This window comes from Typopeltis vanoorti, chromosome 3, assembly GCF_054136105.1.
Source record: "Typopeltis vanoorti isolate ZY-2024b chromosome 3, IOZ_Tvanoo_1.0, whole genome shotgun sequence".
Lineage (NCBI taxonomy): Eukaryota > Metazoa > Arthropoda > Arachnida > Uropygi > Thelyphonidae > Typopeltis > Typopeltis vanoorti.
The window spans coordinates 138033484-138052905 of NC_143551.1; the positions used below are offsets into that span (position 1 = coordinate 138033484).

At 34.7% G+C, this 19422-nt stretch overlaps 1 protein-coding gene across 7 annotated transcripts in view; it reads left to right on the forward strand.

Moving 5' to 3' along the window:
• Positions 1-19422, forward strand: part of LOC150108596 (uncharacterized) — a 220890-nt gene that overhangs the window by 58874 nt on the left and 142594 nt on the right. The window lies entirely within an intron of this gene.

Sequence of the window (19422 nt, forward strand, 5' to 3'; positions counted from 1 at the left end):
AATTACCAGAATTCTGTTTAATATTATTTGTTAGCACCCGTTAGTTGTGTCGTTTTCTATAAACAGCATACATCCAAAGAAATTCTTCTTATAATTTCTTAATGAGGAAACAACAGTGTTGTAAATACAGTATATACATATAAGTTCTGTTGTTGCTTCCATTTGTTTATAGCGACATAAACTGTTCTCAACATAATAAGAGACTATTACTGCAAAATAAGCAACTTTTAATGAACAAAGAAAATATGTCGTTAGTGCTTTCGCTAGCATTTTCTGAGCAAGATTGCAGACCAACAATAAACCAAGCATGATCATCACATTGGGATGCCCTTGGAGATAAAACAAAGTATTATAAGTAATTTTTTGCTTGAGTCCCTGAGTGATTTACTTTGAAAGAAAGCTTCTGTTGCAGATATTTCTACATTCTCACTGGACGACTAATTATCCTTATTTAGGTTTGGTTGATGTAGGAAACCCCTTGCAAAGATTCCTTAAACATTAAGACTTCAGTGACGTATGATTACTTTATCATCGAACTTTTTCAAGCCCTTTTAGGGTCCAATAGGTAGAGCGATCTCAAAAAATGATGAAATTCGTCTGCAATTCAAAAATATCCATTCTACAATGTGAGTCGACCCTAAGGCTTTTTGGTTACAAACCAGAAACTCGATTCAATGTTATTCTGTATGTGTACTCGTGCGAACTTGTATTAGTAATTCTAAGAATTGAAGTTCAAAGTTTTTTCTTAGAAATATCTGAAAGTTTCTTGTTCTGTGTACTAAAACATAGCAAACTTTTTTCCCTTTTGTTTTATGTCTATTCAAATGCCATATTCCTGATATTTTTCCCCCCGGAAACTTGAGTTTCCGGGGGAAAAAATCCCTCATACCTGAGTATGAGACCGACTAACTCACCTTTTAGTCGAAAGGGACCAGATAAAGGACGGGAATTAAACCCAGGTCTTTTCGACCAAAGGGCTTCGTCTATACCGACTGAGCTACGGAGACTCCACCTAGACAATGAAAATAAGCAACGATGACCATAATATCAAAGAAAGGCGATCTCACTTGCCATTTGGTAAATTTTGTGAAAGTTTGATAAATGGGATTAAAAATGAAATAGGAAAGATATTAACGCATGAGTAAGTTTGTTTTGGAACAGGCTGAAGTACTATGCACCACATTTATAGTTTAATGAATATAAATGAACAACGCATAGAATTTAGAACTTCATCATATTTAGTTTCATATACAAGATAATATTCTGAAAGTATTTCGTGTTGCTCCAAAAAATATAGCAAGGACTTATTTAACTAGAACAGATGCTACCCTTATGTATTCAATGGTAGGCTATGTATTAGTTTATTACTAAATATAAATTACCACTAAGGAAAGTCGTTAATGTGACATCATCATCAGATAGAAGAAAGTGAAAACTATTAGAAAAAAGGAAACCGTTATACATGTCTTTAGTCAGGCCAATGTTAGATTATGGCTCCCAACTTGAATCACTATGGTTTACAATGGATGTCAAGGAAATCAAGGATGTTCAGAGAAGATGGAGTGCGTGTGTGTGTGGGGGGGGGGGGGAGCTGTATCATAATAATTATGAGAATCGGCTGGCTATTTGCAAATTGAATTTATCTAACAGGAGGCGGGGAGATTTATGTATACCATGAAATGACTTCAAATAAGACAGACAACAGAAGTCTGTATTTGGCTGCTTTCAAAGCTTGCATTCAAATGAACTACTCCTAGAGGACAATAAAAAGATTAAGAGATTTAGAACAAATATATACAAAGTTCTTTTTTCACTATTCGGGTCGGAAATATGTAAAATGACTTTTAGCAAGTTATAGAATCGATGTAACTTTAAGATAAATGTTATGTCTGGAGGATAGGTTATTTATAATTTAAGTGTGGTTATCTAATTTATCATTAAAGATGTCTGCATTATGTAATTATGTCTGTGTATAAATCTGTAGAAAAATAAATAAATACGTGAGTAAATGAGGAGATAAGCTGAGTGTATTTGAATAAGTTACCATATATTGCAATAATGAAATTCGTGGTGGGCCTAAGTTTCACCAGTGGTACTTGGTGGTTTACTTACTGTTATTTTTTTTCCCGGATCATAGTCACACTGTGACTATGGAATTGGTTTTCCCCCAAGGTGCTCCAGTTTTCCACTCGCAAACATTCACATTGTTGAAGATGAAAAGTATTCAACCCGAATTTTTGCAGTATTACGGATTATCCATAATATCACTTAGAAAATCAACAGGTTTATCTTAGTTTTGTTTAATTTTTTTTAAGCGAACGGAGAACAAAAAATGCTTAGCGTATATATAATTTCTCACAGGATTTTATGATTTTTATTTTGTAAAGTTTGCATAACAAAGAGCTTCTTGAGTTAATTCTCCTGTAGTTAGTACATCATAAGGATACAAAAAAGAAAAGAAAAATCACATTGCACATAGCCTTTTTTGAAATTGTCGGTGACTGTAAACTAGCTGCGAAACATAACTAGATACATTTTTCACTTTCGCTTCGTTAGTTTGTTAAACTAGATGGCAAACCAGTTTAAAAAAAAAAAAAAAAAAGGAGAAAAAAGATAATCTGCCACAATTAACTGAGAAATGAGACAAATATATTCATCGCATTTTGCTATACGACGTAACTCCTTTTTAATTTCGCTTCCGTACAAAAAGCACATCAACTCTCCAAAATAAATAGAAAGCGTGCATCCTAGCAGCCTAAAACAATCCTCGCTCCAGAATGTCTCCCATCGAAAATTAGTTTCATGTAACTTGACTATCTTAGTCTAATCGCTTCAAAATGATAAAATCCATTTGCACCTGAAGTGTACAATTCTATAAATTTCTACACTTCAGGTACAAATGGATTTTATTGTTTTTATTTTGTGTATAAGAAGCTCAGTGTTTTGCATAACACTGAGCTTCTTACGTTAATTCCCCTGTAGTTAGTGAAATCTGAATTTCGTATTCAAATATTTTAAATTTCATGTTTTATCATGAACTACTTATGACGAGTGAACAAGCAGGCACAGAAACAGACACCACGTCAAGAATGTTTTGGTAACCATAATATCTTAATTTTGCAAAGGAGGAATTACGTTGCAGCGTGGAGAAAAGACAGACTGCGCCGTGTACTGGCAATATTTTTAATTAATACAAAATAAACTTTTGAAATATTATTATTAAAATAAGTTAAATAAAAGGTACTAGCGTCACATAACGCCCTACTTGAGTAAAATTCTGTTACAAGTAAGACTTAGATTATCAGGGTTGGCAATATTGATTCTGTCAGTGCTTTTGGCAGTCTGTTAGGGATAAAGTCGGAGCGTTATTTTTCAAAATTTCTTAAGTAAAAAAAAAAAGGGAATTCGACTGTTAGAAATCCTTTTTAGAAAAGAGTATAAGGAATCGAGGGGGGGGGCAGTTAAATACGATAGTTTACAGTCTTTCATTTAATGTAGGAGTTGGATAATAAAGTCCACTTGAGGAATCAGTATATTAATTAGATAAATGTATAAGAATTATTCCTGGATAGAAATAACAATACTTAAACTTTTTGTGCAAAGTAAATGTTTCAGTCAGTGTTTGATGTCTTTGACAAGTACTTGATGCGATATTGTCACGACTATTAGATATATGAAATCACACAATGTGAGATAGACGGGGATACACGGTAAGCTTAACTACTAATAAAAGCTATATTTAGTGATGTACTACTATTATAAATTATTAAACTACTATTCTGTACTATTCAATGGATGTCCTTATTCCGAAGAAATTGGATAGGAGCCTAATTTGGTAGGCCTTAACACCTGTCAAGTATTAAGGCGTGGCACTTGTGTCTACTTTACTAAAAGTAGACATATCTTAAATATAGAACTCTACTTTATGTGTTCTATATTTAAGATGGCTATAAAATTTCCTAATACTCTTTATTCACCTTGTAGTTGACGTATTTCTTTTAAGACACTCGTTTCTTGTTGTTGTTATTCACCAATGAAAGATTGTAATATAGTGGGATAAAGTTTTTTTTCTAATTTTATTTACATTTTTACATAATCCGGAAAACAATCTCTATAGACGAAACATGGAACTTTTTCAAGCCACTTCGGGCTTTCAGTGAGGAGAAACGGGTCGTAGCCTCACATTGGGCAATGAAATTCATCTCCCACGTAAAGATAGTAGCAAGCATCAATGCCCAAGGCTGGATTTGAATCCCACAGCCTGGTGGTTGGAGAGCGACTACGCTAACCATTCAGTGAATTCTCAAATCTAAAATGGGCAAACAATCATCATTTATGAGTCATCCATTAAGTTTAATTTCTGTTAGTCCACTGTCGTTCAATATGTGACATTCCGTCTTCTAAGGGTTTTCGAAGTCCAAGTTACGCCTTTTGATTCCTGTTTTTAAGAATATCCTTAATCTCGTTTCTTTTAAAAACTATAATTCTCTTTTTAATGAAAGAATGAGCATCCTCACGAAAGACTTAGTTAATCACTCAAGTATATCACTTCTGTTTCATTATGAGTTAAAACGGAGTTGCTTCCAAATAATCACGAAATTTTTTGAATTGACATTAACGGAATAGCCAAATTCTCTAATATGTAGTTCTCGTCTGAGTTACAAAGAAAACTCGACATTTCATTAATTCTAAATGCAACGCTATTCGTGTGGCGTTAAGGGAATAAAAATTGTTTCTTTTGGTGACTCAGTAACATTGGACATTTTAGTCACGACATTGTTATCTAGAGCAGAGCCGTTCAACATGTACAGCATTTGGCCTGCATGCGATTCCAGAAATCATTCGTGCATGCCTTCAATTTATCTTTCATTTTTGGGGCGTAATACCTTCCAGTGATATCTTTCGTTTTCAGGATCTTTCAATACACTATTAATTGTTTCTGTCAATTTTGTTTCCAGAGGTACAGGAAAATTGTTTCACAAGGCTCGGATAATTCAATTGAATAAAGAGCGCCACAAACGAAACTATAACCAGAAAAAAAGCATTTTGGGAAAACATTATTCTCAAAAGGAAGAGCTAAAACAGGCAATAAAATACCATCTGAAGAAATAGCTAATTTTGCAAATATGGGTACCATATTTTTCAACAACATATGTATTTGTTGAAAACATATTTTGAGAGATTTGATAGTTAATATTTGGTCCTTATTTTCACTAAATATGATACATCATATTGGATTTATTGGACCATGATTTTGATAAACATAAATCTAATAATAAATAGAAATTTGAGGTAAAAATCGCAAAACTTAATACATCAGAGCTTCCTTAATCCAATGGGCGTGGTTTCTTCTGAGCATGAACAGGTTCATGAATATTATTTTAAATGCTTGATTATAATCAGAAGGCATTTAAGTATTTCCTTTCTAGGTTTTCTCCTAGAAAAATTTTGGTCATTAATATAGGAGTTATCCTTAAATGACTGCATGGGAGATGAGGAAAAGGTATATCTGGAACGAAGTGATTGACATAAACAAGTCGAAGCGCTTTATTGGATTTTTTTTTCAATTTGAAGCGCAACACGCCTTGAACCATTAAAAATCTTCAAAAGAAGTCGGAAATGTAATAAATACATCTGGTAGCAATACCATTCTATAATTATTAAGTTTAAGCCTTTCAGATTTAGATTCGTTTTTCACTGTTTCTAGTCGGCCTCATGTGGAGGTGGTGTAGAAGACTTTTATCCTCCTGGAAGTTGGGTTTTTCATCCAGCATAATAGGAAAACTAGCCAGACATACTCAAGTTTACAGACAATAATATACTGGCCTCCTAGCCTTAGTTGCTTTAAATTACTGGAGCTGTAATCAAAACAACCCATCGCACTTTTCCATGAGTTTGACATGAAGAGTAGGAAACTCTGATCCCCTTGAGAGGGAGTAAGGTTGAAAAGTTCCTGAAAAGGAAGACCTTGTTAATAAGGATGACAGCTCATTCAAATGAGTGATATTTTCCATGTCTTCTGTATAAAATGTACATCACGAGTCATTTTTGTCAGTTAAAAAAAAAAAAAAAACACTCCCTTTTACTGTGTAGTCGTTGATAATTTCGGAATAAATGACAGTTAATTATGCTAGATATCTTCAATGGACTATGGAATGATGAAATTTAATTTAAAACTAGCTTTAAATTAAAATCTTAAGTCATTTTAAAAAAAAACTGACAATTTTTAATTTCGGTCATGTTGGCTGATAAAATATTTCATAATTCTTTGCTTATCAAATTAATTTGATTACCTGCTCATCCTTAAGTGATCCAAACATTAAAAAAAAAAAAAAAATTCGCTTTTCACCATTGTAATCATAGTTTTCAGAAATCCTGTACTTCTTTTCTTCTAAAATGTGAATTTTGTTCATGTATCTGAACGAACGAAGTTGACAGTTATGAATTGTCAACTTCGTTCGTCTAGATGTATTTCAACTTTTAGTTTCGTATTGCTGATAAGGTTATAAAATATGCCTTATTGCATCTTTTTAAGCCTGGAAGACCCAATTTAAATAGCATCGCTGGGTAGTCTTCCCCCTTTAGATTCACAGCTGTTTAACCAACCAGTTATTCTGTTTGTTCCCAGAAATCTCCCACGCCAACTTGTGAACCAACTAAGAGTCACTTGCCGAAACATCGTGCATCCGAGTTGAAATTTGATCGTAGCTTGAAATTATCGCCTGTTTGGAAGCACCGTACATAAATCTCAGCCCAGAGGAGGTTGGGAAGTCCGTAAATCATTCGACGAAATTACCTTAAGTTATGATCTGCTGAAAACCCTTTCCTGTGAGAGCGGGTGGATCACATTTCATCCCGCTGTACTTCCAGTAGCTAAGAATGTATCCATTTCGCAGTGATTTATTCGCCACACTTTGCACAAATTCCTGTCTCCATCCGAGAGCGATAAGCACAACTGTTGCCTCACAAAAGTGATTCATAATTATTCTTTACAGTGCGGAACTACAGTAAGGAATGAATCATGAATCTCATTGTTAATGCAGTGCATCAGATTGTTGGTATTTTAATACAGAAACATTTTCATAATCATAGGTTAGGTGTTTCTTGTTTTATTTAATGAAAAATAACTCATGATAAAACCTGAGCCTCCGTGGCACTAATCGAAATCGAATGATGTCTTTTGGAAAGATCTGGGTTCGAATCTCGTGTAGAACGCGAAGAATGTACGAGTTTTTCAAATGTAGATGTTACCAGGGCTCTTAAGGAGCTGGAAGGGCATGTTCTTCCGAAAACTAGCGGGTTTTCATTCCGACAAACCGGCCACGTGAATAAATGCATGCAAAAACGTATGTATGGGCATAAAATTGCTGTTCCTGAAGTCAAGGATATTAGAAAAGTTGTGGACTCTAAGCGTTAACGATGAATGGAATATTAAAACTAGCTCGTTTTCATCTACGATGGGAATAATCTCACACTTGACTTATTTCTTGTTTGACTCTTTATAGTTAGTTGAATTTCAGCCATTCGAATGGTTTTGCATTAGCTCAGCCCAAAAAAAAAAAAAAATAGAAAAAAGAAAACAAATGCCCTTTAATTGGAAACATTCGAATCCTTTCTAGAGGCCAATGAACGCTTGTAGGAAATTTTTCAACTACAAGTGAATTAGCTGGTTCCCCATTAAACTTGGTTTTTTCTTCTGCGAAAAAAAATGTTCGGAGAATATACACACTGTTTTCTTGCCACATTTGCGTAGTCTTATCAATGTCTAATAATTTTAGTTTTGAAATAACCGCTTCCTGATTAAAACTAGGCTATTGCTTCTCCAACAGTTTCGAAAATTCTTTTGCATCTTCGCAGGGTCAAATCGAACTGCGAATTAGTCACGACATATTTGATATCAAAATAAAATACATTCATAAATAAAAGGGGAAAATGGCACTAGAAATTTTGTATTTAAGAGAGAAAATACTTTTCTTAAAAGTTAATATTCACAGTAATGTTCTTAATAATAAATATTATTGTACTCGAGTCACTATGATCTTAGTAACATTACGGTAAGGAATCCAAAGATAGGTAGGTATGAAATCGTAATGTGAACTTCAGTGTTCTTCTAGAGAACTTATGACCGCTCATTGAAATGCGCTTCGTAGACTGCTTGTGCTGCGAAAAACTCGATTCAGAAACCCTTCAAACGCCTCCGTATTAACATTGACCAACTTACCTCTAGTTAAAGCTTTCGTAACGTTCTCTTCCTACTACGAAAATCGAATCCAGGTCTTTCCAAACAAAGGACATCGTTGCTACGGAAGCACTTTATTGAATTTGGTAGTTTTAAAAATAAATGCCTAGAAGTAATATATAGTGTTTTTCCATATACATGATAAGCTTGAGAATGGCATTCTCGACAGTGGAAAGTGTGTGTGTGCGCGCGCGCATGTCACAAAATATGAAACTATCTTTCGCCATGTATTGCTCTAATGAAAAAAATGTATATTTTTAAGGTGGGGGGGGGAAGAAAACTGAGGAACTTTACGCTGACTAATATAGATCGCTCTTAACGAAGTCACGACTAATTAACTTTTCTGATAATTTCTCGACCACTTAAGGTGCTTTACACTCTACTTTTCTTTGCGATCTTGTTCAGCTTTTTCATCTTATTTCATTTTTTTTTTTACTCTCCTGTTCTAGACTTTTCCATTTGATATTTGGCACGAAACAAATGATGGGTGGGGTGGTTTAAAATAACACTTCCAGAACTCCTTTTAAGAGTGTCGTTACTTAAAAAAGACTCCAGCCATTTTTAGTGTTAGCTTCTCTTGAATATATCAGTACTTATTCGTCTTGCAGCTCCATTTATGAGGTCAAGGTTAAGATAATAGCGTCCGTATCTTGAGCTGGATAAGCGGTTCTTAAAAAAAAAAAAGTTCGGTGAGAAATGTTGCAGGGTGAGGTCTTAGCAATGACAGAGTACATCCTCCGAACGCCATGGCGTTGTGCACGGAAATGTCAAGCTGCTACATCTGATGGAATGCTGCCATTTAGACCAGTCTTATCTACTTGGAATACTTTTAAGCTTCGTCCGAGCTGCATATAGCACAGATTTATGTCAAGTATGAAACAAGAGATTACCCTTTACTAGCAGAAAGTTTTCTTTTTTTTTTTTTCTTGCAAATAAGATAAGAACCAAGAACCTCACGGATACTTACACCAAACGCCAGCAGAATGTGTTTTTAGTTCAGCCAGATATGCAGGTGTTTGATAATCCACGATAGGATTGTGCAGACTAATCTCATAAACAAATGAAAGATGTCTACAAAGCAGTACACTGAAACCAGTTTCAAATGAAACTAGTTTCAGTGCATGAATGTCATGACGATCTGTATGTTATAATTTTTCTTTTTCTGTAATGTTGCCGATATTTGCCTGCCTGAGTTTAGGGAGTAGTAATTACATATATAGGCAGTACGGAAGGTTCTTTTTCAGTGCTTTTGCCTTTTTAGAATCTTTTGATATTTGTTTCAGCAAACCTATCAAGCTATTAAAATCCATATTCCTGGCACATTCATCAAAAGAAGTAAGAATCCATCGATCAACGTTGACCCATAGTACGTCTAAGTAACTAATTTAGATCAGCGAATTACAAACTTTTAAAAATATAGATAAACTTGCGTAAAATAAAGTTATTAACTGTAAAATTTTCGTCTACGTATGATAGGAATACTCACTACAGCAAGAAAGGAAAACGAAATAAATTAAAATAAAGGAATCGATTTCAAAAATGCGCCATTACAGGATCAGTGGGACAACAGAGGGGTCGGTAAATTCCTAATAAAAAAAAAGATAATTAGGAATTTGCATAATTGATAATATTAAAATAAAGGAGATAACCGAAGGTCATCTGTTAAGTTCTGTCAGTTTAGAAAGTCCTCCAGCTCTCCTTCTTTTAAGCTAATAAATTTGTCACGTGAATTTTATTGTCCGTCTAATTTTTTTTTAAAGTATGACAGCTAACGTAACTATTTTAAAGCAATTAAACTTTCTGAAAGGCATGGAAAAATGTCTGGTTGTCATTTATGGTGATCCTTGCTAAGTTTTGTTTATTTGTTGGTCTCTTTGTGTTTCATGTTTAGTAGGAAAGTGCGTTATAGCGGAGGTGCAACGTACGCTGTCGTACCGAGAGTTGCAGGACACACACACTCAATCCAATGCAGGAAAATGAATGCGAGTAGCAATGCGTATATTTTGTGGCCTATAAATGAAACCAGCCGTTCTTTCGAAAGGCATTTGTCTTGTATAGTAAATGATTTAGTAGAGGGAAAGTGTCATCATTTCAGTTTGACAATGATAGCCTGAATGTTTGGGAAAATTACGTGCTGTTGTGCAACAATTAAACATTGCGAAATCCACAGTTGGGCAATGTGCTGATGAAATGAAAAGTCACAAATAAACCTAAAATACTGAATGATAAAAGTCTACCCTTCTTGAAAGCTTATTTTGTCAAAGTCTAGAGAATCTGTCTGGAGATTCGATCAACCAAAACAATCCAGCAACACAAAAACACAAAATTCCTTTACATAAAGAACTGCACGCCATGAATTTTCACAGAAAAGGTGCAATCCATCCACAAGTATTTGCTAATAACAATAATTGCACATCATTGATCGGCTCAGACACAGAACTTTGATTATGAGCAATAGAAATTGAAATTTACATATACTAAGTACTTAAGTACTAAGCTGAAGCTTTCTATAAGCAATAGAAATCGGCCGGAATATGGACCCGTTGAAGCGAAGAGTGTCGCACTGTATACTATTCCAGTCTGATGGATGCTTGGAGAACGCTCTTATCTGAGCGTGTTGTTCTAGCAGTGAAGGTTGGAGGCAGTAGTATAATGATGTAGTATTGTTTATTGTGGTACGGATTATGTTCACCAGCTGCAGTATATAGAATTACAACTGTCCCTACACTGACATTCTGGATAATTGTACGCGTCGTAGGTTATACTAATTTTACAGTACGTCGCCGCTATTATACCTTCCAACATGAATAATGCTGCTCCATATCTCAAATCAATAATTTAAATTTGATGTAAAGGGAATAAATGTACTATTAGTGGCCAGACAGAATCTCTGATCTGTAAAGACTGAGATGTTCTCGCTTCCATTACAGGTCGGGAATATTCTAGAACTTAAATGCCAAGATTTTCCTCTTCATTACGAAAACTTCCTAATAGGAAAAGGAGTGGAACGTTATCAATACGACCAACTTTCTATCGGAACTTATTGCTTTCTATAATGATCTAAAGTTTTCTACAAACAAATGGCACAACAGCACTATTAATTTCTGTTAATAAAGGCAAATTTTGTTTACATTTCCACTTGGCCACATCTCTTTGGGAACAGCAGCGTATAAAATTCTCAAGTAAAGTGAAATTCCAAGTCCAGTAATCTTCAAGTAGTTCGTCAATAAAATACTTCTTTTTGTATTGAATTAAAAGCAGTCAATGACGCCTTAGATTAGCGTTCGATCTCTAATATTTATTTCCTACAAAATATGAAGATTTAATTATTTTTTTTTTCTTGCAGATTTTTAAGCAAACCTCTATTTTTTTTAAAATTAAATCTTATTTCTTTATCCGCTCGCTTATTATTCGCTAGATTAGAGAATACCCCCTCCCCCCGACTTAGTTACATTTCACAACGGGTGGTGCCTCTAAATATCGATTGAGGGTTCTGTGATATAAAGGTGTAATAATTCGATGATCGTACGATTGAACAATATGATATGGTGCCATCATTCGATATACGATCGGATAGAATCATGAACGGTGTTAAATTTGAGAAACAAAGATTAAGATATGTGCGCGGTTAGCCGAGAGGCATATGTTCCATATGCCTGGGAAAGGAGTGTCCTGGGTTCAATTCCCGTCGCCGACCTGAGGAGCTTAAGGATCTTTCTCAGACATAGCCAAATTAGCCGGTCTTGGGCGTGGACTGCAGGGTTTTTCTCCCCAGTTTATCTGGGTTTTTTCATCCCGCAAGCAGGCAAACCGGCCCGGTAAACACACGCATCTACAGACATAGGACACACCGGGAGGCATATGGCTAGCCACCTTATCTTCGGGTACGGTTTAGGAGGGCTAAGGATAGCCCTGTAACAGGCCACTAGGCCTATAACGTGAAGGGAAAAAGATTAAGATATTACTAATTTATGTCGTTGCCTTCATTGAGTAAGTAGCCACAAGCTGTATTTCGGCAGTTTTCTCTAGATATGACTCTTGTTAAATTCGTCTCCGATCGTGAGGTAAATCTGGGTTATTTTCGCGAGAATAAGAGATCTTCAGAAAAGCTGTCTACATCACATGCGGATTACTTAAACAGCAGACCAACCTAAGAAGTGAAGACGACTTGAATTCGACCATAATATTCAAATAAGTCATATTACAACTTAGAAGCGATAAATCACTAAGCTGTATTTTTTTCTTCGAGTCCTTTTTTTATTTTTTATTTTCCTTATTATAAATCTTGTTTTTACGTTTTTCGTGCAATTCCGAACTACGAAACATTGTTCACCTTGGATTCCGCTCACCATTTTTTCTCCATTTGTTTCTTCACCTTTGTCCTACTCTATATCGATGGAAAGGAGGGGGGGGGGATATAAGAACATTTATGCAGTTCGCCACTAGAATATCTCCAAAAACAGTCGCCATCTTATGGTGGTGCTAGGAAAGTCAAACAACGCATAACGTAGCGGTTCATTTCTAAGATCCCAACTTCGGACTTCAAAAATGTTTATTATACTTTTTTGTGATAATCATTCTTTTATTTATTTTTTAATTTTAATAATTAGCATAAATTTAAAAATAGGTATTTGAGATGCGGCTACAACTCAATCTTGCTTCCTCGTTGCAACAATTTTTTGCGAAAAAGTAGTTTAGTTTTCTTTTAATGATCTAGTATTAAACAAATGAATGGTAATTTCAGATGTATTGAACAAATTCTACAAAATCCCGTGTTTTTCATTTTAGAGAAAATGAAAAATAAAACTACTTTTGTATAACTGAATGTTTACAAAACAAGACAGCGACCTAATTAGAAAAGTTTAATTAGGAAGAAAAGCGGCAAAAATCCATTTGATTCTATTCCACACCTAGAGAACGAATAAAAAGACTAGAGATAAACATTTGACTGTTCTTGAATCTCGGGACCCCTTCCTCATTTTATCAATTTTAATTTTTATAATGCATATATGACATGCACTGTGAAAACTCTCTTCTATTTAAGTTTTTTATCAGAGGAATTTGACCTCACCAGAGTGATTTCATTCACAGAATGACAGCTTTACTCGCCTTTTGTCATATGGTATCGCTTTCGCATCTACGTCTTCCATGCCCAGCTCGTTATGTTCTGATATTACAATGTCAAGTTCCATGCAATACACGTCATGAATTCAGTAAGAACTTAATCTGTTTTTCATTATGTAGGCGTAATCGGTTCTTGCCACTTCATCTGAAAGATTTTTGCTTCTGTTTGGAAATTGAAAAAGCTAGAAATTAAATCGCCCACTTATTTTTCCTTCTCCTTTTTAACTTGGACGAAAAGTTGGTTCAGTTCGAAACGAAATGGTCACTTTCAGGAGTATTATCATGATTAAAATGGTATAAGCATGAACACAGTTTTCCGTTAATTGTGATAGGCCCATTCTTGAAAGATTTAAGCCTACGTACTGTCTCATTATAGACTGCTGATTGAAAAAAATCAATGAATTTCGTCTTAAACGAATGTAAATTTAAGCAAATTTGTGCAATGGCTAATTCTAGTTCTGAAGTGGATATATATAAACTACTTTTCTTAATCTAAATTACTATAAGACAGCCGGGATGATTTAGTTGGTTACATGGAGGTGAAGATACTAATCGTGTTAACGTCGGTCTCAGTTTCCAGGCTAGTTTACCAGGTATCTTCCTTTTAAAAATTGATGTTTCACCCCTAAATAGGTTTCTGAATTTTCTTAGTGTCAACTCTAGGTCCTACCTTAATCAGTCCCCTAGGCCTTGTGATGTTCTTGACAAAATTTCAGTGTGTGTATTCTCAGGCAGTTTTTTTTTTTTTTTTCAAAATGGAGATAGTTGGAAGAAAACACCATGGCATTTCCTTAGAAGAAGGCTAACTCACCTTTACTTGAAAAATCCCTTTTTATTTCCCATAAATGTTCCTTACGTCAGCAATAACGAGAATGAGGAAACCAGGTCTTTTCCAGGACGTATATCGCGTCGTTCTTCCATTTGCTTTATGCAGGCGCTGGCCGGTGGTTGATTGAGGCAATACAACAGCGTGTAAAATTGGCATAAATGTCTATGCCAAGTTAAATGGCAATCTGTACCAAATCATTATTACATGACATATTTCTATGCTAGTAAGCTCAGATACCTCTAGCAAATGATATTCCAGATTTAGTTCTTCGGTCTTGTTTCATCATCGGCGAACTTGAGGCAGATATCTAAAAATGACTAGAAAGGATATTACTTCCAACTCCATATATACAAAGCGATTAATTAAGCGACGAATTTTACCCCCCCATTTTCTAGACGTAAACGAAATTTAATTTAGTTGTGTAAAATCCAACTCCCAACAGATTAAAGGTTTCTTTCTGTATGTAGAAATTTCCGAATTATTAAAATTAATTTTTATCAGAGGAAAGCGAATAAGTTCACTCTTGTCATACAACTTTCTAGAAATTCAACTCGTCACGTGTGTATAAACGTTTGCTATCGAATTGTAATAGAAAATGCGTTTTGAAATACCCACTCATACGTTTCTGACCTAACCTAACTATTCGACTAACACACTTCTCGAGTTGTTTTTTTTTTTTTCATCGTCAAGCAGGTTTTTAATCCTATATCTCAAAACATCGGCCGTAGAATTCGTACTATTAGAGACAATGAGTGTTGGGATTTAGGACTACTAGATAACAGTGCAATTGTTTGTTCTATCTCTCCCTCCCCTCTAAAAGCCTTACTTCATTGGTAACTTGAACTCTTTTGCTGAAGGATGGAGAATGGCTGCCCACCTCTCTTCAAAAAGTTAGAACAAAAGGAACTCTGCATACTCCCTTTTGGGAAATAAAAGGCATTCAGAAGATTTTATTTAAAACTCAAAGTAAACAAAACCTCTCAGCACTTGGTAGGTGCATTTCGTAAAATGCGCAATGATGATATTAAAAAAAAAAAAACAGGCAAAAGAAAAGTACGTGATGAGTAAACACCAACGAGTAAGGGAATGATTGTAGATGATTATACAAGAATGTGTCGCTTTTAATGATTATTAAACGTACTTTTTTTTTATAATTATCTACAATCATTTCCTTACTTGTTGATATTTGCTCATTATCCGTTATCACGAACTACTGAATTTAGAACTTTTTTGGCGTATTTATTGCAGACGATTTGTTCGCTATTTTTGTCATTCAAAATAAAGAGAAAACACTTTCAGAAGTTTTACGAATTAAAACGGAATTATAACAAATTTCAAGCAGTCTTGAACAAAAAAACTGCTTTAATAATGAAAATTGGTGTCCACCAGCCTGCCCATTCTGCAATACACACATAAAAATGTTCGCCTTTTCTTATTGGTTACACACAATACTTTTTTGATATTAATCGCAGTATACCCGTTGTTTTCACAAGCGCCATCTTGCGCTACTTCTGTAAAAATTCGACTAGTGGGACGAACTTTATATCAATATGTTTTGAGCTTATGTGGTTCTTATTTATATGTGGATATAAATTTATTTGGCCTAATTTTTCCACTACAAAAGGTCGATTGAAATTCTTTTGGCAAATGTCTCAATTTTATTAGATTCCAGTCAGTACGAAATGATCAGTTCGACACATTTTGCAAATGCAAAAGATTCAAATGAAATCAAAACATGTCCAGAATCTCATGGATAATGGACATCTTATTTTTACCCAAGTACCACCACTCGATTCTTTGAATAAGGCTGTTCTGATATCATCAGACAGCCTTATTCAGATAGTTCCCACGAAAACAACCGAAATATTGACGATCAAAATTCAGTTGAACAATTTAAAACTGTTAGGAATTGCTTTTAGGTGTTTACACCTATGCTAAGCCTTTAGCATAGGAACTGCTTTGCTATGCTAAAGGCTTAGCATATTAATAAATTAATATACAATTAATTTAGTTTTTGAAGTAGTCCTAGATTAGACTAAAAAAAATTTGCCTTGTTATAATTTTTATATTGGTAAAACGATTTGAGATTATGATTCGAATAATAATCCCCAGTTTTACCATTCTCGTTGCATCTCAGTCAGCAACGAGAATGGTAAAAAAACATTTTTGATTCAGTTGCTGTTAATGAATCTTATCACTACATAAGAATACCGTGAAATGCACCATCATATGATTTTTCTGATTTCATGTCATTGTTCTTCCGTGTCTAAGACAACTGCATGTTAATTAGGTTTTCAGATCGTTATAACTCAATGTCCTAAAGGCACAAAAATTAAATGTGACGTTTCTGAATTTTTCAACGTCACGAATAGCAAATTTTATTTCATATATTGCTTATAAGCTGAAGCGCAGTTGAGATTTTGTAATTTCGTGACTTCTTTCTTGGGTTTTCATGAGCTTCAACGCTCTTAAAGAATTCTTATATGAATCGAAAGAATTCAAAAATTGGAATCTAGAATTTTTTGCCAACGCGCCTGATATGCCTTTTGGAGGAATTTGTTAAAAAAAAAACCTTAACCAATGGATAACTAGGTAAGCTTCTCTATCTGCTATTAAAAGCCTAAGATGAGGCCCGTTCTAAGCTTAAAAACGATTTTAAATGCAGAGTAAGCAATGCATCATTTATGATACCAGCATACCTCAGTGTTATAAACGGTAGTCGGCCAGGTGCAGAATTTTAGTTTCACAGCTGCCTGATTTGTGCTACCTCACTCAGTAGCTCAGCAATCTAAGTGACGTTCATTGTAATTGCACCAAGCTACAGTTTGACGCCTTTCCATCGTGTTCATTACAGATTGTGAAACGCAATAGTATTCTTGTCTACACAGTTCCGAAAGTTTGGGGGGACGGAGACTTGAAGAGAAGCTAGTGTCACTTTCTCCAAGCTTATCAAAGATTCTCTTGGATTATCTTTCTAGCTTTATCCAATCTTCAACCAGATTTTTTTTTAATGACTTTATAAATAATGCAGTAGATCTTATAAGTACAGTAATCCAAACTGGAAAACATGCAACATCAGATACATTTACATCAGTGGCAATTAATACTAATGAAGTGATCATGCCAATTCATCAATTTTATTATTAATGTGAGACAAAATTCGGTAAATTTCCTTTACGGGGAAAAAAAAAAAAAAAAAAAAAACTAATTCTGAGGAAGTGAGGCTGCTTACGGACAATGAGGAAGTTACTCGGTGTCCTTAAGGAGCCTGTTATGATTTCCATGCCGTTTAGAATGGAACTGGATGAAACATTTCTGATCTTTAATCAAATTCGGCAATTAAATTGCCAATTTTATAGAATCAACGAAGAGGCTTCGTCATGGAATACTTACTATCCCCACAAAAATACTTTTTTCAGAAAAAAAAAAAAATCACATTTCGTGTCAACACAGTCATTATAGAAATGATATGCTTCGTGTACATTAATATCATGGCCAAGAATTAGATAAGCTGAAAATCCTGTCATGGTGACCTGTTTTCACGATTTTTGCCAGCTTTTAAGACTATCATAACGAATATTCGTGAAAAATAGCACTTATTCAAACAGCAAAGAAAGACTCATGCTGGACAAATACAAGAGTTCAGGATTTATACAATCGCATCCAATTATATATTTTATTTATATGTATACAGGCTTCCTTAGTTTTAATTTGCTTGTATATAACGTGATATTTATTAATTTACCTTTTATTGTTATCTTCCTTGAGTATTGTAACCTTTTGGTTTGGCGCAGTATGACCTTTCCTGTCCTTGCGCCAATAAACCCTAATAAACCAACCACTTTGGGAACTTTTAATGATTCCCAAGGACTGGAATTCGTTTAGCGCAGACTAACTGAATATCAAATTCGCGTGGGTTTATTAGGCCATGGGCTCAGAATTTGTAGCAGTGAAGTATGTGCTAATATTATAAATATTTTCTTTGTTTATAATATAATATTAGCAATATTCTGGACTAAAAAAAAAAATTAGCACTGGTAAAATCTCTAATTATTTACCTTGCCCGCAACACTTTTTAAGAAGATCTTAATTATGTTTAACAAGGGAGAGAGACTTCAAAACTTTGTCCCTCGGAAGTGTGCTCAATGTGCTTCAGCATTGTTCATGCTGTTGCTAATTTCTAAAATTTATTATCAAATTTGGGTGGCATCTAATCCAGTTTTAACTGGTGGCTACTATCTTTTTGTAATTGGAAGGTCAGCAGAACTCGATTCTGTGTCTCACTTATGACTAGTTCACTAGGACACAGCGTCTACCCACTACCACTACAAAGCAGTTAATATTCATCGCTACAGACAGCAATGATACGCTTATTGAAGGCGATGACAACTCAAGGCTAATTATATACTCAGCAAGATTATTTTATTTATTTTTTTTTTAAGTTGCTCTGTCCATAATCCCTAAGTGAATTATGCGGTACTGGAAAACGACTCTCCTCCCTCTTAAATGAGTTGAACGATTTGCTTGGATCCGATTGGCATTGAGATCTATTCCATAGAGGATCGCCGTCACTTTGTGAAAGCGATGACTATTAATCCTAATAGCATCTAATACATCTCTGGGTGGTGTACAAAGAAGGAAACCACTTCCGTTTCGTTGCCATATGTAAATATTTCAGCGGAACAGGTGGTACACCATTGACGTACTTCTACGTACTATTTCCTCCATTTGTCTCGTATGAACGGAGATCCACCATGTGTTACCAGAACGTTTATAGCGCATCACCGACCTGGGAAATATAGTTAAAGAACAAGTACTCCCTGTTTCTGAACTGTTTGGGATTTGTATCCCAATATCAAGGGTAAGTGTGATCGACACAATATCTTTGAGTTTTATTCTTAGCTTTATTCTTTGTTTTAGTTTTATTCTTTGCGTTTTTATCAGAGTACTTTTTTGGGAGGGGGGGGGGGGAGAGGGACAGTTAGTTGTAGATTGTTTTAACGATATCGACTGGAATATATAAAGAGCGTGGATGTTTATTTTCCGTAACAAATTTCTGTATTTTGAAACTAAATTCTTAAAATTTCGACTCTAGTATATTACAAAGCTAAACTTAAAAGTAATTTTTATCTTCGATTGAAATTTCACTATCTTCAAAGAATCCTTATGCATTCGAAGGCTATGACCTCTTGTGATTAAACGCATTACTACTGTTTTTTCTTGCGGGGAG